Source organism: Rhineura floridana, chromosome 8 (assembly GCF_030035675.1).
Source record: "Rhineura floridana isolate rRhiFlo1 chromosome 8, rRhiFlo1.hap2, whole genome shotgun sequence".
In the NCBI taxonomy this organism is placed as follows: Eukaryota; Metazoa; Chordata; class Lepidosauria; order Squamata; family Rhineuridae; genus Rhineura; species Rhineura floridana.
In genome coordinates this window covers 21,623,737-21,650,808 of record NC_084487.1, presented here as the reverse complement: position 1 = coordinate 21,650,808, position 27,072 = coordinate 21,623,737, and the positions used below count along the sequence as shown (strand labels likewise).

The window sequence follows — 27,072 nt, the reverse complement described above, 5'->3', positions numbered from 1 at the left end:
CCAGTCGAAATCTGGCTTCCTGCAACTTGAGCCCATTATTCCATGTCCTGCACTCTGGCATGATTGAGAAGAGTTCCCGGCCCTCCTCTGTGTGACAACCTTTCATGTACTTGAAGAGTGCTATCATATCTCCCCTCAGTCTTCTCTTCCCCAGGCTAAACATGCCCAGTTCTTTCAGTCTCTCCTCATACGGCTTTGTTCCCAGTCCCCTGATCATCTTTGTTGCCCTCCTCTGAACCTGTTCCAGTTTGTCAGCATCCTTCTTGAAGTGCGGAGACCAGAACTGGATGCAGTATTCAAGATGAGGCCTAACCAGTGCTGAATAGAGGAGAACTAGTACTTCACGCGATTTGGAAACTATACTTCTGTTAATGAAGCCTAATATAGCAATGAAACCCACCAAGTCATAACAGGAACAATTTTACAGCGAATACCATCAGTAATACCAAACCTAAAAATAGTTTTACCTCTTTATACAAACGTCTGGCCAGTATAAAAATACCGACCGCCTCCTCGTATCCACAGCATCCCTTACCACCTTCCCTTCCATCTTCCACTGCCCATATGCAGTACCAACTGTTTGATATGTCAATTTCAATGCAAAAAGGAAAAAAGAAATAAACACGTACAACCAGCACAATAATCTGCTAATAGTAGAGCAGTAAAAATAGAATAAAATAGAAAACTAATAATAGAAAACAAGAATGCACAAGATTGTACTTTACCCTCTTTAGAAGGCATATGCCAAGAATGGGGAACCTGTGCCGCTCCCCAAGTGTTGCTGGACTACAACTCCCATCATTCCCGATATCTGGGAGGGGCACAGGTTCCCCATCCCTAAGCTTAGGTCACACCGATGCCATACATTTAAAGCATGTGGCTTCCCCCAAAGAATCCTGGGAACCCTAGTTTACCCTTCAACAAGAAGCAAAGAAGCAAGTGATTAGACAGCAAACCGAAATCCATTTACCAAGGTTTGAATTCAATGGGAGTTACTTCCAAATAGATATACATAGAATTGTGCTGTTCATCTCCCATCTCCCTCTGAAATAAGCAGGCAGGCAGGCAGGCAGGCAGGCAGAGACAGAGACAGAGACAGAGACAGAGACAGAGACAGAGACAGAGACAGAGACAGAGACAGAGACAGAGACAGAGACAGGTGTGCTGTGCACCTGGAAAGCCTCACATCGAGAGAGAGGTTTTTTTTTCAAAGCCACTTTTCCTTCCCAAGCACATTGATGATTCTACAGACCAAAGATATGCTACTTCCCTTTGCTCTTAGCCATAACGCATTTGCCCAAGCACATCTTATCAAAATGAGCAGGGGGGGAAAATATGTTTTATACACTAGGATCCAATGCATCTCCTTTTATTAAGAGTTGCCACCTTTTCTCCTGGCAAGGCTCCTGTGCTTTCAGCGGTGGCATATAAGCTAGAAATTCAACAAGTCACATTCCTTGCAACTGTGTTTCTATCCCAGGGAGGGGGGAAATTGTCTCTGGAGTGTTTAAGCATACGGAAGATCTGTCAGACACAACAACAAAAAGTGGCCCCACACCCATGAGAATGTCTGCATGTGAGCTGCGCATTTGTCATTGTTTTCCCTCAAGCCTCCCCCCACCACACTCTGATTCCAGCAACTAGCCCACAACCACTTTGCAGATGATGCATATGCCTCTAAAGCCAAAACTGTCTTTGGCAAAATTAATTCAATACAGTTGGAGAAACTGATGAATTAAATGTATGTTCAGTTACTGGAGCAGATATTGTTACTCTCTTTTTGCATAGATCCTGGAAAAAAATGGGATCTAATCCAACTGGATGCTGTTGCCTGCCACAGAGTTAAGCTATTAACAACGGTTAAGTTAAAGCAGGAGTGGCAGACCAGTCTTGTGCAGTATTCCCTCCCTCCCTCCCTGCCCACCGCCCCCACAAAGCAAGACTGCATTCTAAGGATTAACAGCCATGGTATAACTGATTCAGCCTTTGCCAACCTGGTGCCCTCCAACTACAACTCTCATCAGCCCCAACCAGCTCATGTAGTCCAAAACATCTGGAGGGCACCAGGTTGGCAAAGGCTGAACTATTGATAGCAATCTTGAGTTTGCATTCTTGCTTAAGAAATAAAGAAGCTTATTGCTGGTTCAGACCCAAGGGATTTCCAGGATTGTCTCTCCCAATTCTACCTGAAGATGCTGGGGATCAAACTTGGGACCTTTTGCACATAGAGCACACACTCAACCAATCAGAAAGTGCTCATTGGTCCATCAGAAATTGGCCATCAGGACATCAGCAGACCACAGTCTATCTTCTACCCACCCCCGAGTTAGAAGTCTCAACAGTAGCAAATGGAAAATTGCAAAAACATAGAATTAAGGAGTGCAATAGATACAATTGTGAAATCATATATCTCCATGTATGTGCTATAAGAGAAGGAAATATTAAAAACACAAGGGCTTCTTGGAAGCCCCTTTGACAATTTAGAGCACCTCTGACCTTCTGGATTGAAAGCCACAAATTTTATTTTTAAAACGAAAGCAGATGGGGGTAGCTCTAGAAGTCATTATTAAGGAGCAAACCCCCCACTATAATCCATCTGCAACCAAGTTTGACCTAGCAATAAACATTTGCTAAGTGTGGGCAGTTTATATATACACATACACTAACCCTAAGGGACCTTTTAGCGATATCTATGCAAACAAAAGTATCTTCTTTAGCAAAGCAACTAAACTGTACTTATTTATTGTGATGTTATACTTATAGTATTGAAAAGGGGTTTGTGCTTGCTGTGATGTTTGTTATTGTTTTATTACTGCTGTTGTATTATTTTATTATGAAATTGTTTTTGTAATTGTTTGCTTCTGTTGTAAGCCACTTTGAACACAATGTTTTTTTTGTAAGTCGCTTTGAGTTCCACTTTGGAAAAAAGCGACTAATAATAATAATTATTATTATCATCATCATCATCATCAGAAGGTTGCCCTGAAGGGCATGTGGCCCTCAGGCTGAAAGAGGTTTCCACTTCTTCCCCAAACAAATGTTCTTATGGGATGCCGAGGAGATAGGCTTTTTAGTGACTTAATTTTTTTTAAAAAAATTACCCATCTGTCAATATAGGCACCAAGTTTTATTTTTGCAAATGACATACAACATCTACAAATTCAGGCAAATATACCCCCCTTTAAACATACACACACTATGTTCTGAAGCTCATCTTAAAACACTCAATAATTGCTAAATACACACACGACTCAAATGACAAATAATTTGTGTGTAAGAGCTCACGGAGCATCAATTTTCTTCTGGAAACAATTGCTAGGAATACAGTCATATCTTTTCAATCCTAAAAAAAAAATTCTCAGCAATTTAATTCTCAAAACCCTAAATGTCGCCTCCACCCCACAAAAAAAGTGGAAAAAATAAATCATCTCTCTTCTCGTAATCCTGATATATAGTTCATTATTGAGAATTATTCATAATTAGCAGGTATGCAGGTGCAGCCACTCGCCATAAAGAATTTATTCCATGCATTTAGTCCCAAAAAAGAAAGCACAAAGCCCTCGCTCTCTGAATATGATACTCCTTACAAGGTATATAATGAATAATCCTATATACTAATAGCTAGCTCATTCTCCAAGGATGGATCCACATGCAGTCAAAATAGCAACATCTATCTACCACCCAAGGTATCAGTAGGCTGGCGGGTGGGGGGGGGGGAGTCCCACAATTTGCAGAAGTATCAAAAAAATGGGGGGAGTTGAATGTTTTCAGTGGCTAAGGAATGCTGACTGACAGTTAGAAGGGAGAAAAACGAAAAGGGGGTGACATAAAAGGAATGGAATGGAGCATCCTGAAAGATAGTGTGGCTAGTTGGAGCACTGAACAGGAGCATTCCATATTGCAACATTTTGTTGCAGGTCCCACTTGTCTTGACCTGTAAATGCGCCACTTTTGTGGTCAACAGTGGCAAGCAAGAGTCTTCTCCAGGCAAGCATACAGAAACACTTGCATTAGCTGGGAGAGAGACTGAGACTTCCCTATTCCTTCAGCCTTATGACTAGCATTAAGAAGGCATGTGTCTGTTTTTAAGGACTAGTCACTTTAGTTGTTTACACAAACTGGAGGATCAAAAAGGAGAACGTTGGCATATTGGCTAGAGTGTTGAACTTAAAGCTGGCAAGATCCAGGTTCAAATTCTGTTCATCCACAAGTCTTACTGGGTGATCTTGGGCCGGACACATACACACAAGGACCACAGGAAGGTTGAACCACCTGCCTCCCAGGAAGAACATCATGGCAAAGGGAAGACTAACTCAGACCTATCCATTGGCCAGAAAGCGAACATCTGCTCAAATGTCTGACTTCTTTTTTCCGTTTCTATTCCTTTTTTCTTTTGTGCCATGTCTGTTAGATTGTGAGGCAGCGGGCAGAGACTGTCTCGTATTTTAACATCTATACAATTTTAGGTTCTTTATAAGTGAATAATAATAATTGAGCAAGACTTTGAGCCTTGCCTCTCCTACACACAATCCAAAATCTGCCCCCTCTGAAACATGAGAAAGCAATGATTCTGCACAATGTGATCCACACAGTCTATCCCAGCCAGGCAGCTCAAGCCATCTGAACCACTTTCATAGATGGTTGAAAGCAGAACCCCATAATACACAATAAGGTTAAGAGGGCAGGATGAAAAATGGTCGCTCAATCTGAAATTGGAAGTCATCGGTTATAACCTTTGCACTAGTCCCCTAGTTTGGCTGCAGACAAGGAAAACAGAGAATCAAAATCAGTTCATACATTCAGCAGAGGTAAAGGACTACACCACTTCAAGCTGAGTGGATGGGTGGGTGCCCCTCTGTCACTAAAATTCCCTAGCTATAGAAAGCTAGCATGCCAGAGGAAAGTGCCATGTGCTAGTTGCCAATGCACTAGTTTTCTATGGGCAGGGAATTTTGGTTTTGCATGCTGCCAACCAGATGCCTAGTGGAAGCATGCATGCAGGACCTGAGCACACCAGCGCTCTCCCCACCAGCTATCCCCAGCAACTGGAATTCAGACGCATACTGCCTCCGACAGTGGAGGTAGAACACAGCCATCAGGATTAGTAGCCAATGAGAGCCTTATCCTCCTTCATGAATTTGTCCAATCCAGTTTTAAAGCTGTCTGGAGGGGACCACACTGACTGCCCTGATCAAGAGCAAAGCATAAAACACAGCCAAGCAGCCATCGCGTCAAATCAGTAGGAGGTTCTCCTAACAACTACGGCTCCCTTGCTTGACAGGCGCATCCTCGCAGAGCAGGCCTGCTTGGCAACAACTGAGAACTTTGGACGAAGAACGGTGAGGTCAGCTGCCAGCAAAGTGCTTTGACATGTTGCAGCCCGGAAGAGCACTCTGCTCCGCTCATGCCTCGCTCGCTTCAGGAGTGGACTTGGCAGGTAGTCAATAAGCGGACAATAAAACCGTCGTCGCTTTGGCTCTAGCCTTTTCATTATAGCAAGAATTATCCTCCAGAGTGCACTCAGGAATTCTTGTTACGGGGTGTTTCCTCTCCCCACCCCAAGAAAACAACAGTCTAGTAACAGAAGCGCAACAGCATTCAGTTCTCTCCAAGGCACATGAAAAGCAAAAGTAGCAGCATTAGTCTATAAGAAAGAAAGAAAACACTCCAAATCCCCAGTGGGTCCTCATAAGGTATTGCCCTCCAAAAAAGGCCACAAAATAGTGGCAAATTTGGGGAGCAGCCATTGCTCCTTTGCCCCAGAGTTCCCCACTGCTGCCATGCCTACACCAACCTTAACCACGGATGGAGAAGGGCTGTAGCTCAGCAGTAGAGCATCTGCTTTGCATGAAGAAGGTCCTGGGTTCCTTGGCATCTCCAGGGAAGGACTGGGAGAGACTCCCTGCCTGAAATCCTGGAGAGCTGCTGCCAGCCAGTATACACGATACTAAGCAAGATGGACCAAGAGTCTGACTTAACATAAGGCAGTTTCCTATATTCCCAATGGTTTCCAAACCCTGGTTCAGATGGGAACCCTGGATGTTAACTATAGCTGAGATTGGTTCAAATGTAACAATTAACCATGGTTAAAGCCTTCAGGGGAAGGGGAAGAATTTTTGTATATAAGAGGGGAGACACTTAGAGAAGGAAACACCTTGTCTTGTCGCACAGCCCACTCTCAACCTTTTAACCATGGTTACAATGTCCGGCCTTGACATCTGCACCTATCCAAAGTGAATCTTAACCAATACTCTTCGGAAAAATGAAACAAACCACTGTGCGTGCAAAATCTTTATTAGTAACAGCTATATTCTGTATGGTGTAAAGGATGCTTCTAGAATTTTTTTTTTTTTTAAGGTATCCAAATGTTCCCTTTTGCACTGTAATCTCCCCCACCCCACACACTGTTTCTGAACAGAGATGGGTTGGAGGATATAATTAGCCAATTTAGACTAACTCTAAAATTAACATCCCTTTGCATTTCCAGCTGCACTGTTAATAGTTCAAAGATGGCTCGTGTCAAAAGGAATTAGCCCACAAATGAATAGCTTGCGTTTCAAATCAATCTTTCTCTTTCCTTTTTTTAATGATGCCTTTCACTGTTTGTTTTAAAAAAATTGCTTTACCTGCTACAGCTTGGTCAAATCAAACCCCTCCCTTCCCCTCCCATAATCTCTCCTCATAGTGCTGAAATCAGAATGTCTGTATTCCCTTCTTCTAAGCAAGCTGTTTAGATGAGATAAGGCTCCTGAATTTTAATAGAAAAGACACTGTCCTAAATCAAGGATTTTTTTTTATTTTTTACGTAACAGGACTTTAAAAACATATATACCTAATTGCGATCAACATTATGCCTTTCCTCTACACTCACCACTCCCACACACAGACGCAAAACACACACCCATTTCTGAAAAGGAGAAAGAAAAGCAATGTCTCTCAACTTACTGTTTGTTGCATCCAAATATCACGAACAAGAGTGCTATTTGTAGCTATTGACCAACAAATTTGCATGCTATTTGGTACAAACTGCATTTCACTTGGTGCTGTCCTAGGCTGATAGCGGAATATGAATGTATAACAGGTTCCCATTGCATTCAGAATCCAGTACTTGGAGAGACTGTTTGTGTACTTTATGGATAAGGCAACTCTTTCTCTCTCTGCTTCCCACCTACATGTTGCCCAGCCATTGTACAGCTGATTTCCACATTTCCTAACATTACAAATATCACTGCCATCTGTCAGAGCATAGATGTTTACAAAACAGTTCCCCCCCTCCCCAAGGTGCATGAATTTGTTTGTACATCTTCCAAAAGTTATACAGCAGCAGCACAGAGAGAAGGATAGCATGCTAGAGGAACACAGAATGTAGGGTTACAAGCAGAATTCAGCTCCCTTGTAAATATTCGGTTTTCATTTTAAAAAAACCACAAGATTCTATAGCTCTTACAGCTGCAGAAATATGCTTGGGAATGAGATATCAATGCAGAATGAAATCCCAGAATCCAGTGGGATGGCTGAATAAAGGTGCACAGGACTGCACATTGTTTGTGTGGTGGGGGCCCTGTGCCACATTTTGTTTTAAACGTACATTCTTCTCTGCAGGATCCAATTACAAGGAAACCATTCTGCATGTTTGCAGCAGGATCCAGCTGTGCATATCACAGAAGGGCTGAAACAGGATTGGAGAACCTTTGGTTCCGAATTACAAATCCCATCAGCCCCAGCAAACATGGCCAATGGCCAGAGATGATGGGAATTATAGTTCAGCAACATTTGGAGGGCCAAAGGTTCCCCACACCTGGCCTTGTATTATGTCATGAAACTATCTCACTCCTCCCCCCCCCCAAAAAGAGCACCTTGTCCAAGTACTTTTTAAAACTAATTGTATTGTTTTCTATTTTTAAAAAAGGGGAAGTAAATGTGCATTTCATTGCATAAATGTACATGGGACATTTAAAAAGAAATAAGGCAGGCAACCTTCCTGAAGCACTGGAAAAGAACAAAACAGGCAATTTCATCAGCATTATTGATGATAAATAGATATCTCATGGGATCCAAGACGGTGCTGCAATAAGGGTCCAAGTAGGACTGGGGAAGACTCAGCTTTGAATCCCCACTTGGCTTACAAAGCTGACTGGGCGACCTAGGTCCAGTCACTGTTTCTCAGTCCCTACCTCACAGGGTTGTTGGAAATTCTAGGAAAACCCAGGTTAAAATTAGGCAGTGGGGATGGAACTTGCATGCCACCCTGACTATATATATAACATGTGCGCTTTTGTGCATGCATGCACGCACACTTTCATGGAGAGTTATATTTGTACATGGCACAAGATCTCCTCTTGAATGGAGGGATATGTTTGCACATGACACAAGATCTCCACTCAGAGAGGGCTTCAGTGGTCTGCATTGCTGTTTGCCCCTCCCTCTATGGAATAGTAAAAAATGAGATTTGTAGCAATTGCATAATTTGTCCCTGCAACAACTATGCCGCCTGAAAAATATATGAATCGCCTCTCGGTAGAACTCTTGTATCGATAATATGGGGCTGTTGGAGGGGAATAAACAACCAGGTACAGGTATACACTCCCCCCCCCCACTGACCACTGCCAGTTTCTGTCATGTACATATTGTTGCAGGACCCAGGAGGCTCCCTGCCCATTCAGGAGAAGACCTTGCTACGCCACAGCCCTGCGATGGCCAGACCCTCCATGCAAGAAGCAGCAACATCCTGTATGCATAAGCTTACCAGCGCTCAGACAGGAGGGTACCATATCTGGGGTAATGCAAACTTTCCACTGGGGCTTGTTGCACAGTTCTACAACTAGCAAACCTGTGGGGGAGGGGGAGGTGTCAGAAGAATGAACCTACTTATAATGTTCCAAGACCCAAATGCAGGAAACAGCAGCACCAGACACTCAGCCCCCAGATCTGTTTATACATGCAAACGTCTCCACGCCCAGGCCTCTAGAGACATATGTCAGGGGCTGCATCTCACCTAGTAAATCCAAGAAAACTGCCCTGACCCTTCCACCAAATCTGAGGTTCTCAATGTGTGGAAGGAGAGGAAAATGGATTACACTTGCCAGCTCAGACCCTAATCTTGGCTCTTCCACATGGGATCTACGTTAACACAGAACTCTAGATTCACACAGAACACTAAACCAATGGTTAGTGTAATGTGTAAACCCAGCTCAGTGACCTACTGACAGCTTGTTTACTGCCAACAAACCACAATCGTGAAGACATTGTTTGTTGTTGGCTTAAAAACCTTGGTTTGCTTTAAGTATGGCTTGGGCATTATACATGAACACACCACCTCCCTTAACCATGGTTTGATCATCCCACTCCAGATGCTTACTAAACTATCTATGTGGCAAGAGCAGCTGGAAAACAAAGCAAACCTTGGAGAAACAAGCCATGGTTTGTGGGACAATTCATGACTTGTTAAACAAACCATGCATGAGACAGGGCAGCGTGGGGACCAGTCATATGTATGTAGGCACTCCTTTGCATCCTGTGCAGACAGCACTCAGAGGAAAGGCTGATCAACATGCAGAGGTTTCGGGTGGTGTCAACAGATGCCGTTCTTCTTCCCCTCATCCCGGCCCCATGAATCCTCTGGTTTGATTGGCTAAACAGGGCAAGAGTTATGAGCATTCCAAGAACTGGAACATTCATTGTCCTGGTCCACTATTGAGAAAGAACATGATAAACCTATACTTCCTCTCCTCGAAGCAACTGATGCGCCAATCACATCAATGCCAAAAATGCTGCACTTTTCGAGCAGACCAGGTGAAAGTCTCGATAAGGCAGGCACTGTTATCTCACTGCATCCCGTGCTGCATTAGAGAATGAAAGCATTTTGTTCAGACTCGTGACATTTCCCAATCTTAGTTTTTCCGGAAGCCACAGTAGGTGTAACTTACAAAGTAGAAGTTCATTTTTCTAGTGTTGACGAAGATGTCTGGTGGCTAAAGAGATACTGGCTAGGATCGTATTTTTACCTGTTCTGTTGCTCCCCAGTTGGGATGCTGAGCTAATAGCAATACCAGCAAGGTCAAGGTGGGTGTCAGTTTTAGCAGTGATTTTTTTTGGGGGGGTGAGGAATGCAATTTACCTCAACAGAGCTAAAGTGACTAATGACTGCATTAACAGAAGTATAGTTTCCAAATCGCGTGAAGTACTAGTTCCCCTCTATTCAGCACTGGTTAGGCCCCATCTTGAATACTGCATCCAGTTCTGGTCTCCGCACTTCAAGAAGAATGCTGACAAACTGGAACAGGTTCAGAGGAGGGCAACAAAGATGATCAGGGGACTGGGAACAAAGCCCTTTGAGGAGAGACTGAAAGAACTGGGCATGTTTAGCCTGGAGAAGACTGAGGGGAGATATGATAGCACTCTTCAAGTACATGAAAGGTTGTCACATAGAGGAGGAGTGGGATCTCTTCTCGATCGTCCCAGAGTGCAGGACATGGAATAATGGGCTCAAGTTGCAGGAAGCCAGATTTCGACTGGACATCAGGAAAAACTTCCTAACTGTTAGAGCCATACGACAATGGAACCAATTACCTAGAGAGGTAGTGGGCTCTCCGACACTGAAGGCATTCAAGAGGCAGCTGGACAGCCATCTGTTGGGAATGCTTTGATTTGAATTCCTGCATTGAGCAGGCAGTTGGACTCGATGGCCTTATAGGCCCCTTCCAACTCTACTATTCTATGATTCTAACCATGCAGTTAGGTAATATTAGATGCTGGACTTGAATTTTAGACTCAGGAATTTTAGAATATGAACTTACAGAGGGGAGGTGTCTTTAGATAGCAATTTGTATTACTTCACTTCCTTCAAAATGCGGTAAGTGAGCCCTGCTGTCCTTGTTAGTGGGGCCCTGAACCTCTGCCCTAAAGTCCTACCATGACAGCCCCACTGGAAACATGGTGGAAGAACAAGACCACTTTAGCCAATAAGCAACTTAAGCAATATATATATATCAAGCGACCCAAGGACTACATGGGTAGCAAACTCGTCAAATGCGGACTAGATGGAAATACTGTCAGGTGGATTCACAACTGGTTAGAAAACCATACTCAAAGAGTGGTCGTCGGTGGCTCTGCTTCGGACTGGAAGGAGGTTTCGAGTGGAGTGCCACAGGGTTCTGTCCTGGGGCTGATACTCTTCAACATTTTTATCAATGACTTAGATGATGGGGTGGAGGGAAGCCTTATGAAATTTGCGGATGATACGAAACCGGGAGGGATAGCTAACACAATGGAAGACAGGAATAAAATCCAAAGGGACCTGGATAGACTAGAAAATTGGGCTGAAATTAATAAAATGACATTCAATAAACACAAATGCAGGATTCTGCATTTAGGCCACAAAAACAAAATGCATGGGTACAGGACGGGAAATACCCGGCTTAGCAGTAGTGCATGTGAGAAGGACCTTGGAATTGTAGTGGATCGCAAGTTGAACATGACCCAGCAGTGTGATGCTGCGGCAAAAAAGGCAAAAGCGGTTTTGGGATGCATAAACAGAGCTATAGTTTCCAGGTTGAGGGAAGTAATAGTCCCACTATAGTCTGCATTAGTCAGGCCTCATCTGGAATACTGCGTTCAGTTCTAGGCGCCTCATTTTAAGAAAGATATAGACAAGTTAGAGCGGGTTCAGAAAAGGGCGACAAGGATGATAGCCGGTATGGAGAACAAGTCTTATGAGGAAAGGTTGAAGGAACTTGGCATGTTCAGTCTGGTGAAGAGAAGGCTGAGGGGCGACATGATTACACTTTTTAAGTACCTGAAGGGCTGTCACATAGAGGAGGGTACAGATTTGTTCACTGCTGCCCCAGAGGGTAGGACTAGGTCTAATGGCTTTAAGTTGCAGGAGCGTAGATTCAGATTGGACATTAAAAGGAACTTCTTGACAGTAAGGGCAGTTCGGCAATGGAACTGACTGCCTAGGGAGGTGGTGGGATCCCCTTCGCTGGATGTCTTCAAGCAGAGGCTGGACAGCTATCTGCCGGAGATGCTCTAGGTGTGGATTTCCTGCTGTGAGCAGGGGGTTGGACTCGATGGCCTACAAGGCCCCTTCCAATTCTATGATTCTATGATTCTATGACTACGCAAAATCCTCTTTGGTAACAGATGGCAATTAAGAAATTAAGTACCCTGTTGAGGGACCAATTCAAAGTTCATCTAGCGGGGCATTCTGCTCTCAAAAGCAGCCACCTTGATCCTCCTGAGAGCTCAGATGCATTTGCCAGGCTTTAAAATTAGCCATCCACCTAAGAACCAGAGGCTATTAGAAATTGCTTTGAAATTTCAGAATCTGCAGTAAAGACTAATCCCAACACTCTGCAGAAACTTAAGAGATGTGCTACTCAAATTCATGAGCCATAGAGAACGGGGCAGCTAGCTTGGCAAAAAAGACAATTCCAGTATCAAGATAAGAACATACGCCCTGCTGGATCAGGCCAAATGTCCATCTGGACCAGCAGCCTGTTCTCACAGAGGCCAACCAGGTGCCTCTGAGAAGCCTGCAAGCAGGACGTGAGCAGAAGAGCACTCTCTCAACTCATAATTCCCAACAGCCACTGGTATCCAGTGGCATGCTGTCTCTGGCACTGGAAGGAGAACATAGTTATCACAGCTAGCAGCCACTGATAGACAAATTCACAGAGGACAGGGCCAATTCAGATATAAAAATTTTAAAATCCAACAGAAAGGAACTGGGAGTTAGTATTGGAATAAGAGCAGATTGGGGGGGGGGGGGAGAGAGGCTGCAATGTGGGGAGGAAGAATCACCAAAATGGGAATCCTCCCCATTCTGCTATGGATGCCTTCCATCAGTAGATCAACACCCTCTAGATCAGCCTTTCCCAACCAGTGTGCCTCCAGATGTTGTTGGACCACAACTCCCATCCGCCTCAGCCAGCATTGCCAATGGTCAGGAAAGATGGGAATTGTGGTCCAACAACATCTGGAGGCACACCGGTTGGGAAGTGTCTAGAAATTCTATGAACAAAAAAGGAGAATGATCTCTCTCTCTGTATATAAACAAATTATAAACAACTCTACAGTAAAGCTCCACATTGAGGAAAAATGGACATTCCACTGCAACTAAAATACTCCTCCTTCCCCATCCACTTAACCCATTAAGATTAGATGACTCGATTGCAGAAATGGACAGCCCTAGATATACTTAATAAGGGGAAGAAAAAACAAAAGCTCAGACTTAAAGGAAATTTTGTGCAAGATGAAAAGAAAAATGGAGGAACAGCATGGTCATCAAGCAAGGGACAGGGGCCCCCCTCATAAATCATAACACACACACACCGGTTTCATTTTTTAAAAACAGTAAGTTTCCAGCATTTGTAGAACCTGAGGTATGACACAAAACGTACAGACGCTATTCTTCTCATTTGTGTGAGAAATTAGCCTGCTCACTACTTTAAGAACATAAGAAGTGCTTGCTGGATCAGGCCAGTGGCCCATTTAGTCCAGCATCCTGTCCTCACAGTGGCCAACCAGATGCCCTTTTCCGCGAGTAGGACCTGAGTGCACCAGTGCTCTCTCTTCCCACAGTTGCCAGAAGCTCATTCCGTAGTTTAACTATGCACTGCGTGAAGAAGTACTTGCTTTTGTCTGCATTCAGTTTTCCAACACTTGGCTTCATTGGATGTACATGAATTCTAGTATTATGAAAGAGGACGAAAGGCTTTTCTCCATCCACTTTCTCCATGCCATGCACACTTTTAAACATTTCTACCATGTCTCCTCTTACTTGCTTTTTCTCTAAACTAAAATGCCACAAATGTTGCAGCCTTTCCTCATGGGGGAGTTGCTGCATCCCCTTGATCATTCCAGCTGTCCTTTTCTAACTCTACAGTATCTTTTTTGAGGCAAGGTGCTTTACTTCAATATTTTACTTCTCCTACACCCTCCAAAAAAGTCCTACAGATGCCCACGGTTGCAAGGAAGCCTTAAACAACCCAGAAAAAGCTTTAGCACTTGTTTTGCTGAATGTGTAATAGACAATTAAGAATTTGGGTAGGGGGAAGAATCAAATTGCTTTCATGAATCTTGTAAGAAATTGGGCCGGACAGGCATTCCATTCAGGATCTCCATATTAATGAAATCAAAACCCAGAGATGAGAGTTAACCACCCTTCATTCCCTTACTGATCAGAAGGATTCAGATGGAATCAAACATATGACCCCATCCCTGTAATGGGCTAGAGTTCAAAAAGTGTCAAGCTGATTTTCCTCCTGGCTTGCAGCCACAGGCAGATTGAGAAGAGAGATTTTGCTTCAGCTAGAGAAAGAACTTTGGAAACCAACAGCATAAAACGTCTCCATTCATTTTGGAGAAGCCAAAAACTCATTCCACCTTTTAAAAGGATATCAAGTAACGTCTCAGGGATCTTTTGCCAGCGACATTATGCAAGGAAAACGTGGGAATTTCAATTTTCAAACCCAATACCAAAATACACTGAACTGAAGGTCAGGCTTTGCAATTGCTAATGCAACCAAGACATTGCTTACTATGGGTTTGAGCACCTATTTCACATTAGCGCAGTCAGGAGGTAAACCCACAAATCATCTGTCCTAATCTACTGGTAGCCACCTCAGAAACATTTCGGCCATCATTATTTATTTATTTAAAACCATTCTTAAGCCACTTAATGTTTCAAAATCTAAACCATTTACAAAAATGCAACATAAAAACACTACAGCAATACTGTAAAAACAGATGCGACATAAAATAAGTAAAACAGTAGTTTAGAAATGTATAAGCACAGATAAAAACAGAAATTCAGTAACAAGATCGGATCTTATGGGTCAGGAAAAAGATACGTCTTTACAAGACACCTGTAGCAACAGATGGATGATGCTTACATGGTGTGTGGTCGAGGTGACAGGGCAATTAGTGCCATCCAAACAAAAGGATACAGTGCTACATATACTGTCCCCACCCCCATCCTGCTTCACATCCTTCTGAGGATCTTGCCCTAACAATTTTTTTGGAAAAAACAAGTATGCTCCCCCACCTTTAACAATAGGGGAGGGAGGCTCCAAGTAGAGGAACCCAACAGCGGAGGGGTGCAATGCCTCTCTATGGAGAATGTAAGAGACACATTGCTTCCCCTGGCAGCCCATGCAATATATAGTCTTCAATATACATTCTCATTCTCAAGCTGTCACATTGATAGCTCAGTGACGCCGCTTAGCTAGCTTTACGTGTTGGCAAAGTTACTTAAATGACACAGATGGTATCCAGACAGAAATGATGCTGATAACACTTTACTGGGTGCACTTGAACAAAAACAGTGTATAATCTGCGGAGAAATAAACACAGATTTTTGTCTTTGTTAGTTCAGGCCTTATTCAGAGCAGAGAGACATACAACCAAAACATACAGGGGGGAAACTCCTTCAGAACTACACAGTCAATCACAGCATGTGCCACTTCAGCAAAGATCATGCCATTCAGACTGGTTGCTAAGCAACATCTCCACCACCACCACCATCTACCTTGGTTGGCTGTCTTACTAATAACAGCATTAACCCTTACCATACAAACTAAATGATCTCTGCTGCTGTACTTCCAACACTATGTACTTGTTTAATGCAGTATTATTTAATCACCTTTTCTAGGATAAAAGTAAGTCAACTCAAGGGCCCTGATCTTGCCTCAGCCAGAAATTCTTTTTCTAACTTACTTCAATAAGGAACATTGGAAGCTTCCTTATACCAAATCATTATTTCATTGAACCTTATACCCCAAACCATTGGTCCATCTAGCTCAGTATGGTCTACACAGTGACTGGCAATGGCTCTCCAAGGTTTTAGAATAGGGAGTCCTTCCCAGTCACATCTGGAGATGCCAGGAGTTGAACCTGGGACCTTCTGTGTGCAAAGCAGATGTTCAGTCATTCAGTTGCAACCTCTCCCCAAATGATGACCCCTCCTCTTGAAGCATGTGAGGGAATGGGAACCTGATGCCTTCCAAGTGGACTACAGCACTCATCATCCCTGGCCATTGTCCATGCTGGTTGGAGCTGATGGGAGTTGGAGTCCAACAACATCTGGAGGGCCACAGGTTCCCCATCCATGTTGTGTAAGGAAAACAGAAGTTGAAATTGCAAGGGATCTGTAAACAGGTCAACAATCAAAACTGCTTATCTGCAGACTCACAACTCTTCTCTCCTTCACTCCCTGTAACAATTTGAAAGTGGCCAACACAAATTGTGTTAAAATCTGCAACATCCCTATAAATAGAATAAGTACCAATAAATTGGGTTTGCCTAGCTGTGAGCTTGAAAGCATCACCAGGAATTGTGTTATTTAAAGTGCAGAGAGAAAGGGGGGAAGACTTATCACTTAGCCTTGCCAATTCTAAATCCATTTATTAGAATATCTTGCCAATAAGTGACAGCATTAAAACTGAAACAGCCGAGGCCAGAGACTAAACTCATGCCATTGGTCATAGCATTCAAAATGTCAGACCGAGGATATGTTGCAAGTAAAGCTTTGCCTCACTTCCGAACTAAGTCTATCGTGGCCATGGTTGTGTCGAGTCAGGCAGGGGGAAAGGGCTGGGCAGTCACCGCAAATGAAAGAAAGACTGCAACAGCATTACAAAATGGGAAAAAAGATGTACATCAGAACTCAGTCCTAGAAAGGCTCTCACTAGACCAGGTGTGGGAAAGCCTTGGCCCTCCAGATGTTGCTGAACTGTGACTCCCATCACCCCTGGCCATTGGCTGTGCTTGCTGAGGCTGATGGGGTTGTAGTTCAGCAACATCTGGAGGGCCAAAGGTTCCCCAGACCTGCACTAGAATGTCTGCATCCGCCATGAGCAATAGCGCAGTCTACTGGTGCAGGACACGGAATAATGGGCTCAAGTTGCAGGAAGCCAGATTTTGACTGGACAGCAGGAAAAACTTCCTAACCGTTAGAGCCATACGACAATGGAATCAATTACCTAGAGAGGTAGTGGGCTCTCCGACACTGGAGGCATTCAAGAGGCAGCTGGACAGCCATCTGTCGGGATGCTTTGATTTGGATTCCTGCACTGAGCAGGGGGTTGGACTTGATGGCCTTATAGGCCCCTTCCAACTCTACTATTCTATGATTCTACTAGAGGAGCTGTAAACTTGGAGGTCCAGAGTCTAAATCTCACCCCAGCCACAAACTAAGTCGCCTTAGGAAAGCCACCTTATAGCAAGAGTGTGGAATCTCAGGACAAATATGGCCCTCCAGGCCTTTCTATCCGGCCCTCAGGACTCTCTCCAAACTACCTCCCACCCTCGCACCCGCCTTAAGGGTTTCTGCCTGGCTAGGATGGGTTCTTGAACTCTTGCTTGCCTGTATGGAGAGGGATGTGTGAGTATGTGTTGAAACTAGACTACTGTAGGGGGGGGAATTATATTCATTGCTCTGCCCACTTCAGCCTCTGGTCCTGCCCCCATACTGGCATGTGGCTCTCAGAAGGTCGTTCAGCAGGGAATGTGGCCTTCAACCCGAAGAAGACACCTGCCTTACAGTAACCAAAGGAGTAACCAAAATAGCATACACATAGCACTTGAATACTATGTAAGCACTATGAATTATCAACTTCAATTCCCAGACCTTATGGGACCACACGCAACACCTTCATACTTATCTTTTAAACTATGCTTCACCTGCCAAGGACTTCAGATCAACCTACTGGTATTTATTCCACTATTACTATTCTGCCCTTCGCCTTAAGAAATTCTCCCCCTGAGTCACCAACAGTCCACTCTAAAAACAGTAATAATTAAAAAACAAAGCAAGCATATGGATTACCCCAAGCTCCTGGCCTAGTCAATCTCCACTGAAACATTCCTTAAGATAAGGGTGGCCCTCCAGATGTTGCTGGACATCATCCCTGACCACTAGCCACGTTGGCTAGGATTGATGGGAGTTGGAGTCCAACAGTATCCAGAGGACTACAGGTTCCCCATTCCTGGTTTAGGGCCAATTGTAGCTTTATCAACTGGCTTGTATCCCGCATCTTCAAGCATTCTCCAAGCAGAGGCTGAGTTGCCCAAGGCACAGAGCACTGTGAATGCATGCCTACATCCCTACTTCAGGTTTATCAGTCAAGAGTCCCCAGCCTTTATGGACCATGTCAACCTGCTATTTCTTCTTCTCTTTCTGCTGCCACAGCTCTGTCCTCTGCAAGCATCCCCTATTCCAGTCACTACCATCCCCATGAATCTTACAGCACACTAACGCCGTTTCCAGATGACCTGCTTATAGAACATTCGTGTCAATATGTTCGCAGAAAGCTGGCAGGGAGATTAAGTGAAGGCAAGTGTTTATTGATTGGTTTGTGAGGTTATACAATGTTGCATCAAGCAAGTGGTACCCCAGACTTTCCAGCGCATTTCTCCATTATTTTCCTTACAGTAAAAAATCCAGTGGGGGAGAAGGGTGTTGCACAAGAGTGCTAAATCAACTTTAATTGCACAAGCTGAATTTGCTGGTATGTGATCAAATTTTAAGACTGTGGTTCCCAAACTAGTGACAGTCTGAAAGCGCCCTAAGTTTCTACTGGAAAGGAACAGAGTACACAAAAATGCCTTTCACAGAACTAATTGGGGTTAGTTCATTGGAAGCAAGCTTTAGAGATACACAGGCAGGCTTAGAGGTTCAAAACATCAGCAGCAGTAAGAATAATAATATTGTATTATTTAAAAATATAGCAGTTGCACCGGAGGAACGTTTACTTTAAGTGCTCAAGACAAAAACTGAGGGGGAACATGGTCCCAGGCAGAAGCTTCAGTAAAATGCATTCATCTGACCTGTCTCAATGGACAGAATCATCCAAACAACTCAGCAACAACAACAAAAAGTCACTTAGGTGAATAGTCCACAGAAAAATTGGTCCTTTTATTTTGTATTTGCATTTGCCCTACCCTGATGTTAAGGAAAAATCAACGGAGCGGCGAGACCAGATTAGAGAGTACTTGCCGGTATAAAAAGGGTGATATCCAATGTCAGTCATGCTCAGAGTAGACCCACTGAAATCAGTTAAGTCCATTGGTGTCAATAGGTCTACTCCAAGTACGTCTTCCATCAGGGGTTCCCATACGTGGTCAACAAACTTCATTTAGCTAGTTTGTGGCATGTCTATATTTAATATTCATATCGATGCTTAGTTGCATTTCATTGCTTCTTTTATTTCTTATATTGTATTTTACAGTACAGTGGCATTCTAAGTGCAATACAAAAAAATGCAATGTAAGAAATAAAACAAGCAATTAAAAATACAATGAAACACCATACAGCGTCTAGCACAGAACATTGCAATGGCTTCAACAGGCAGAAAAATCATTACGTAGTTTGCCAAGAACATCAGTAGTTTTTAGTCCTCTGTGGGACGAAAAGTTTGGGAATCACTGTCTTAGAAGGATATCACCTGAAAAGTGTTTTGCAAACTCTTCTATATAAACTAGAAGAGGAATTCAGGGAGGGGGCAGTGGGCCTTGCCTGTCTAGTTATTGTTAGTTATATAGTTTTACCTTTTACTTGCATTAGGTTAGAAGAAAACAATAGGAATATTTAGAAAGTTAATTTTCAAGGTTTTTAATCAAAAGAATATGCATGCACAGAAAATGGAAATGGACTGCCTTCAAGTTGATTCCGACTTATGGTAACCCTATGAATAAGGTTTTCATGGTAAGCGGTATTCAGAGGGGGTTTACCATTGCCTCCCTCTGAGGCTGAGAGGCAGTGACTGGCCCAAGGTCACCCAGTGAGCTTCATGGCTGTGTAGGGATTCGAACCCTGGTCTCCCAGGTCATAGTTCAATCCCTTAACCCAGCCTTTCCCAACCAGTGTGCCTCCAGATGTTGTTGGACCACAATCCCCATCTTTCCTGACCATTAGCAATGCTGGCTGAGGCTGATGGGAGTTGTGGTCCAACAACATCTGGAGGCACACTGGTTGGGAAAGGCTGCCTTAACCACTACACCACACTGGCTCTCATGCCTGCACAGACATACCATTAAATAGACTCCAAAATGCTTCAGAGTTTTTGTTTTATTTTTGTGTGGGTTGCCTTTCGGCCTGGGTGCTATAATGTGTTAATTGCCTTGCATGCCGGGGGGGGGGGGCACAACCTTCTCCTTGAGTTAGACCTCTGATAGAAATTCACCAGTTCCACCCACTGCAACACATTAGGCTCCTGGTTATAACATTTCCACAAGTTAACATTTGGGGTTCTGCAATAAAACCTCATGGCTAAAGCTGGCAGGGTTCTTGTTTATTATATATCTATCAAGCAGAGAGAAAATGATACCCCATGGTGTATTTAGAAATAAGCACCTGTGGGTGTTACAGCTCAAGAGGCAGCAACCCGGACAAAGGTCTCATTTGTCTTGCAGGCAGTCAACCAACAGGTACCCCAACATAAACTGGAGGACAAGAATCCTTTTCAGAAGTTTTAACTAACCATAGTTTATCAAGCCTACTATGAAGCAGTTTCGGGGGGGGGGCTTTCCTTGACCATCCGATTAATCCACAATAAGCAACTGCACTCAGTTCTGTACTCACAAACACTAATGTAGACTACACACACATAGAGGGAAAGAGCCCACCATGGGCTGAAAGTGGTGTGTGAAGGGGAAATCACCCCATTACCTAATTGATTGAAATGATATGTGAAGGGGAAATCACCCCATTACCTAATTGATTGCTGTTGAACAGAGGGTCAGGCTGGTTAACTGGGGTTAGGCAATCAAGAATAACGTCCACCAGATTAAAAGAAGGGAGAGAATAGTTTATTTATTTAGCATTACCATTATATCCCACCTTCCTCCAAGAAGCTCAAGGCAGTGTACATGCTTCTCCCCCTCTCCATTTTATCTGTGCAACAACCCTGTGAGGTAGGCTAAGCTAAGAGATAACAAGGCCGAGTGGTGATTTGAACCTTGATCTCTTAGGTCCTAGTTTTGCACTCTAACTACTACACCACACTGGCTCTCAGTACTGTAATCAAAAGGAGAAGGCAGAAACATGCGTCTTCCTTGCCTCTTTCCCATTTTTTTGGAGTGCTAGCTGGTATACAAGGAGATGTGGTTTAAGTTGGTTAAAGCTGCAATCCTAACTAGGTCTACTCTGAAGTAAGTCCTACTGAATTCAGTGGGGCTTCATTCTTGGTAAGAAGGGTTAGGATTGCAGCAGAAGTGGGGAAGATGTCAACATTTGGGGTGCAGTGGGGGTGGCAGCTGGGATTTCCTTCAACAGGCATCTAACTCCAGGAAGCAATAAAAAGCCAGCAAGTACAACCTTCCCTAGTTTTTTTTAAAAAAACCAGCTGACAAGCTAGATCACAGGTGCGGTGAGCCAGTACTCCGGTTACAGGGAAAGGGAAGTAGACCAACACACACACACACAGGAACACCTTTGGCATAGCTTGGTTTTTCCTTTCCTCAAAAGGGGGGGCATTGAGAACACATGGATTTTTTTTAACAAAGCCCCACCTAAGAACATAAGAACATAAGAAGAGCCTGCTGGATCAGGCCAGTGGCCCATCTAGTCCAGCATCCTGTTCTCACAGTGGCCAACCAGGTGCCTTTACAAAACGCAGATACATACACCTGTTTTGATCACCCACGGCCATTTCATTACGTTGAGGAGGCTGCCTTCCACCGCGTCAGACCATTGGTGCATCTAGCTCCGTACTGCCAACACTGACTGGCAGCGGCTTCTCCAGGATTTCAGGCAGGAGACTTCTCTCAGCCCTCCCTGGAGAGGCCGGGGAGTGAACCTGCGACCTTCTGCCTGCAAAGCCCGTGCTCTGCCACTGACCTGCGGCCCTTCCCAGGGCTTGCTGTAACAGCGCGCTTTAAAGACATACAGCAACGCTGTAGGCAAGGATCTCAACAGAGGCCAGGGCTGACAAGGCACAGTGGGTGGACCCCCACCCCCGACCACTCCCCCCTTAGGAGAGCCAAAGACCCCAACAAGAAACGCCCCTCACCTTTCCAGCTTGCACCAGTGGAAACAGGCGGGAGGGGAGAGTGGGGAGAGGAGGGGAGGGGAGAGGCTTGGAGAACCGACTTAGAGAGCTACGACACTCCTTCCGCACAGCAACGCACGAAGAAGAATTAAAAGAGCTGGGGAAATGCACATCTTGCCCAGGCGGGATCAGGGGTGATTCCGTGGATTCCGGGAGAAGCCAGCCGGCCCTCCCCGCTCCCTTTGCTCCCGATGCCTTTTGTGAGGCTCTTACCTTGGCGGATTTGTTTTCCCCGTTTCTCTTTGCTCAGCCACAAAGCTTTTCTTCCCCCACCCCTTCGGGAAGAAAGCCGCGAAATCCCACCAGTCCTGGCTCAGAAGCTGCTGCTGCTGCTGCTGCTAACTCCGCTAGGAAAGCCGCTCTGGCCCACGCAGATCGCCCGAGTCGACGGCAGGGAAGGGGGTTAAAGCAAGACAAGACGAGCCGCCGCCGCGCAACAAAGTGAACCAGCAACACGGTCAGCTCCCGCTTCCAAAGTGCCCGCCTCTGCCTCGGCGGCTTGTTGCGCTCGGGGTTTCCCGTGGGCCGCAGCTCCCTCTACTGGCTATTCCACGCCTTCCCGTGTGAGAAAGCCGGGCGGCGTCCCGAAGGCTTGGTTTCTGATCGCCGCGGAGACTTGCAGGCAGGAAGAGCGGCGGACGAATGTGTGGACGGTGCACCCGCCGGCGCGAGGAGGCCTCGGGGTACTGCTGGAGGTGTTGCTACAGCTAGGGGAACCCAGCTGGCTTTCACGCCTGGAAGTCCACAAGCCAGGTTGAGACCTCGCGTGATGAGTGTGCATCACCCTGGCTTTATGGGGGGGTCCTGTGCAGTGATGAGTACCCGGCATATGCTGCGGGGTAAAGAAAGGCCCGGGGAAGGAACTGGCAAGCCCACCCCATATATACTGTCTGCCTAGTAAACGTCACAAGATGTCACCCTAAGAGTTGGAAATGACTCGCACTATAAGTGCGGGGACACCTTTACCTTTTTATGAAGTGGTGTAGTTGTCCAGGGTCTCAGGAGGTCTTAGACTCCTTACTTTTTTGGAAGCAGGGTCCCAATGTCTCCAGCATCCTATGAGCCAATCAGCATGAAAGGGGAGTGTGTTAGCCACTAAGAAGAGTCCTCTAACATGCTTCCTTGGCCTTTCCTGCTGATTGGAGCCAATCAGAGTGAAGAGAGGTGAGTCAGCTGCTGAGAAGACTATTTTCGATAGTTAAAATTCCTCTTCTGTGGTTATTGGCTCGTAAGGACATTTGCTGTTGTGGGAGAAGGCATTAACAAAAATCTCTCAATCCAGCAGCAAAAAAAGATGAGGGGTGTGGCTATCATGAAGGGACCCTTCACTTCTGAATTAGCAACTATACTACTGGTCCTATGCTGACCCTGCTGGTGCAGCAATGGGCCTGATCCAGGCAGAAGATAATTCAGTAGGCCTACTCTGAGTGTGACTAACTTTGAATATCACCCGAAGAGAGGGGCTGCTGCAGTCCTATGAACACTAGCATGGGAGTAAATTCCGTGGAACACTTTGGGGCTTACTTCTGAGTAAACATGTGTGGGGTTGCAGTGACACAGCACAGAACTTGATTGTGCTTTGGTCTGATTTAGCAGGGCTTGTGCTCTTACAATGAGGGAGGGGGGAGAACTTGCCTTGAAAGCAATTGCTTCAGCAGATGCTATTATAGATATATACTGAGGGGGTGGACTGAAGACTTCTGAGAAACAGTTACAAAACCCTTGGGATGTAATTCATATGGTTAAAGCTGACACATTTTGTTAGGCTCCAAGGTGATAGCTGGAACGTGTCTCTGCAAAGCAGGTGTGGGAAACCTATGGCCCTCCAGATGTTCCCGGACTACAACTCCCATCATCCTGCCATTGGCCATGCTTGCTGGGTATTATGGATGTTGTAGTTCAGCAACAGCTGGGAGGGGGCATAGGCTCCACATTTCTGCCTTAAATCATTGCGTCTAACTGGTGGTTGTTATTCCTTTGTAAATTGTTTTTTATGACAATGTTGTAGCTACAGGTTCCTTCATGAATGCTCTCCAACCTGAGTATCCAAAGCAGTGGTGGAGAACCTGCGGCCCTCCAGATGTTGCTGGACTCTACCTCCCATCATCCCTGACCATTGGTCATGTTGACCAGGGAGGCTGATGGGAATTGAAGTCTGGCAGCATCTGAAGGGCCATAAGATTTCCCCCTCCTAATCTCAAGCATTGTCATCTGTTCAACACCCCTCTGCAATAGGCCTATACTGTGATCTTCATACGACAAACCAAAGCTGGAAGATAGTTACTTGCCTAAAACAATCCTTTAAAGCTTGCCTTCATGACAAAGGAAAGAGCCAGGTTTGAACCTGACAGCACAGCCCTATACATGTCTACTCAGAGGTAAGCCCCAGTGAGTTCAGTGGGGCTTACCTTCAGGTAAGTGGGTATAGGCAGAGTTTGGAAAAGTTACTTTTTTGAACTACAGCTCCCATCAGCCCAATCCAGTGGCCATGCTGGCTGGGGCTGATGGGAGTTGTAGTTCAAAAAAGTAACTTTTCCAAGCTCTGGATAGGGTTGCAGCCTAAGCCACTACAACAGAAACTTAGAATCATAGAATAATAAAGCTGGAAGAGGCCTATAAGGCCATCGAGTCCAGTGGTCAGTGCAGGGATCCAACTTAAAGCATACTGGACAGGGGGCTGTCCAGCTGCCTCTTGAACACCTCCAGTGCTGGAGAGTCCACCACCTCCCTAGGTCATTGGTTCTATTGTCCTACCACTCTAACAGGAAGTTTTTCCTTATGTTCAGTCAAAATCCTGTAACTTGAGCCCATTATTCTGTGTCCTGTACTCTGGGACGACCGAGAAGCGATCCTGACCCTCGTCTGTGTGGCAAGCTTTCAGGTACTTAAAGAGTGCTATCTTATCTCCCCTCAGTCTTCTCAAAGCTAAACATGCCCAGTTCTTTCAGTCGCTTTATCAACCTGAGGGCCACAATCCCTGAAGGGTAACCTTCCAGGGGCCACCATGCACCACTCTCCATCCTTCACCCAGGCCAACAGAGAGGTATTATCACAATTCAAGGACTCATTGAGGCAAGGAAAAAATCACTAGAGGAGGGCACACAGCAAGGCCAGTGAGTGTCTGGCCTACGGGCACAGCTTAAGCAGAATCCCGAGGGCTGGGGAGAGAATGGTGGAGGGCCACATTTGCCCTCCAGGCCTGGGCTTCCCCACCCCTGCGCTATATTACATTAGCTCACACTTTTAACTGTCCAGCAATTTATATTTTTTATAGCTTGCCGAATTGGCTCTAGGTTGGGAGGCTGGTCAGCATATCTGCCAGTGGTGGGCAGCTGACTCTAGCCACACTTTAAATTTCCCACAATGCCCCACTGTGACACAATGTTGGGGGCATTGTGGGAAATGAGAAGGGCAGGTAGATGCTGCCAGCGGGTGCTGCTCAGAATGCCAGACTAGAGGGAAAAAATCAAGGGGGCCCAAGGGAGGCATCAGCAGTGGGTCTGGTCGGAGCCCTGTGGCCCTGTCAAGTGCCCAAGGATGCCAGGTGCTGATGCCAGCTCTGATTGCTTGATGAGTGATTGATTTGCATCCAATAAAATAAAAAATGTTGCAATCCTATGCATGCTTATGAAAGAGTGACAATGCAGTTCTATGAACTTTTAATTGGCAGAAAGTCCCACTGTTTTCAATGGGATTTAACTCTACAGCAAACATATTTAAGATTACAATAAAGCACAATTCTGTGCCTGTCTCCTCAGATGTAAGTCCCACTGCATTCAGTGGCACTTGCTTCCCAATCAGTGTGCAAACGCATGCAGTCCAATTCCCTCTGAACTCAGTGGGATTTACTTCTAAGTAAGCATGCATAGGATCATGCTGTAAAGCAGGAGTGAAGAACCTCATTCAGCCAGACGGTCACATTCCCATCTGGGTAACCTTCCAAGGGCCAAATGCTGGTGGCGTTCGGGGCTAAAGGCAAAAGTGGGTGGAACAATAAATACACATTTTATTTTTGTACAGCAGACTAGTTTCTACCCACCCCTCTCTGTGTCCACCTGTGTAGCCAAGAAATGTTATCTGAGTTCAAGGACATATTTCAGCCAGGCGAAAACATTATAGGAGGGTGCAAAGCAAAGCCAGAGAAGGGGAGAGTTTTGACGGCCAAAGAGAGAGGCCCCTGGGGTTCCCTACCCCAATGTCAAGTGTGCAAAATTTCTTTCTCCAGAAATTATTTTTGCTCACTGCCTTGTAGTTTCTGGGTACAGTTCTTTTTTTAAAAACTTGATATACATAGCAGCAAAGTTGTCACCAGTGTGCCAGATGCGATGATTAAAAACAAATCAGAAACAATAGATTGCTTTCTCCTGGCTGTGAGAGACTGAGGGAGGCAAGTGGCAAGAATATAACATATATTAAATGTGACAGTAGCCCCATCAAATCAGTGCAGCGAAAGAGGAATGATCCTCCCCCTGTGTGGGGCTCTGTGCATGATGAGAGCAGTTTTCAATTAACTCCTCTCATTGATATGACTGTGGAGCTGGTATAGGAGCTGTTAGCAGAGGAATTCAAAATGCTTCCTAATAAAGGGGGGGGATTGTCTTTCAACTAACCTGATTCTCTTGAAGAAGGAAGGTAGGTGGGCGGCAAAAGCAGCCTGTTTCTTTATTGCATAGATATGCTGCTTACATATGACCTAACCTTGGAAGTATTGTTGCGTGCCTCCCCAATCTCTGAGCGGTGAGATTTCAGGGGTCCCTACACTCATCCAGGGTTTGGTTTCCTTTGGGAAGAAGGTCAGCGGAGACTGTGGTGTCTTTATGAAATATGGTTTGTTTATTTACACACATTCCAACCTGAGCTTAGGATGGAGTGGTTCAAGGCATCAGCAGTCCAATATCCAGCTTTTCCATCAGGGTTACAGGAGGCACTCCAAAGCCATGGTGCAGAGAGACAGCCTCTTTGCCTGCCTCCAGTTCCCAGCCTTTCTCAGAGACAACTCTAAACACACTCAAAGCACAAACCT

General features: G+C 45.0%; 1 protein-coding gene across 4 annotated transcripts in view; it reads right to left on the bottom strand.

Annotated features, from left to right (window-relative positions):
- EPS8 (EGFR pathway substrate 8, signaling adaptor) overlaps nt 1–23,118 on the bottom strand; it is a 195,739-nt gene extending 172,621 nt beyond the window's left edge. The window contains exon 1 of one of the 4 annotated variants that reach the window (XM_061638501.1): nt 23,016–23,118. The gene's annotated coding sequence lies outside the window, so the exon portion shown is untranslated. Of the gene's footprint in view, nt 1–21,625; nt 21,773–22,010; nt 22,098–22,262; nt 22,942–23,015 lie in introns of those variants that run through there. The other 3 variants (XM_061638499.1, XM_061638504.1, XM_061638502.1) reach the window with 3 other exon arrangements.
- Between the last annotated feature and the right edge of the window lie 3,954 nt (nt 23,119–27,072).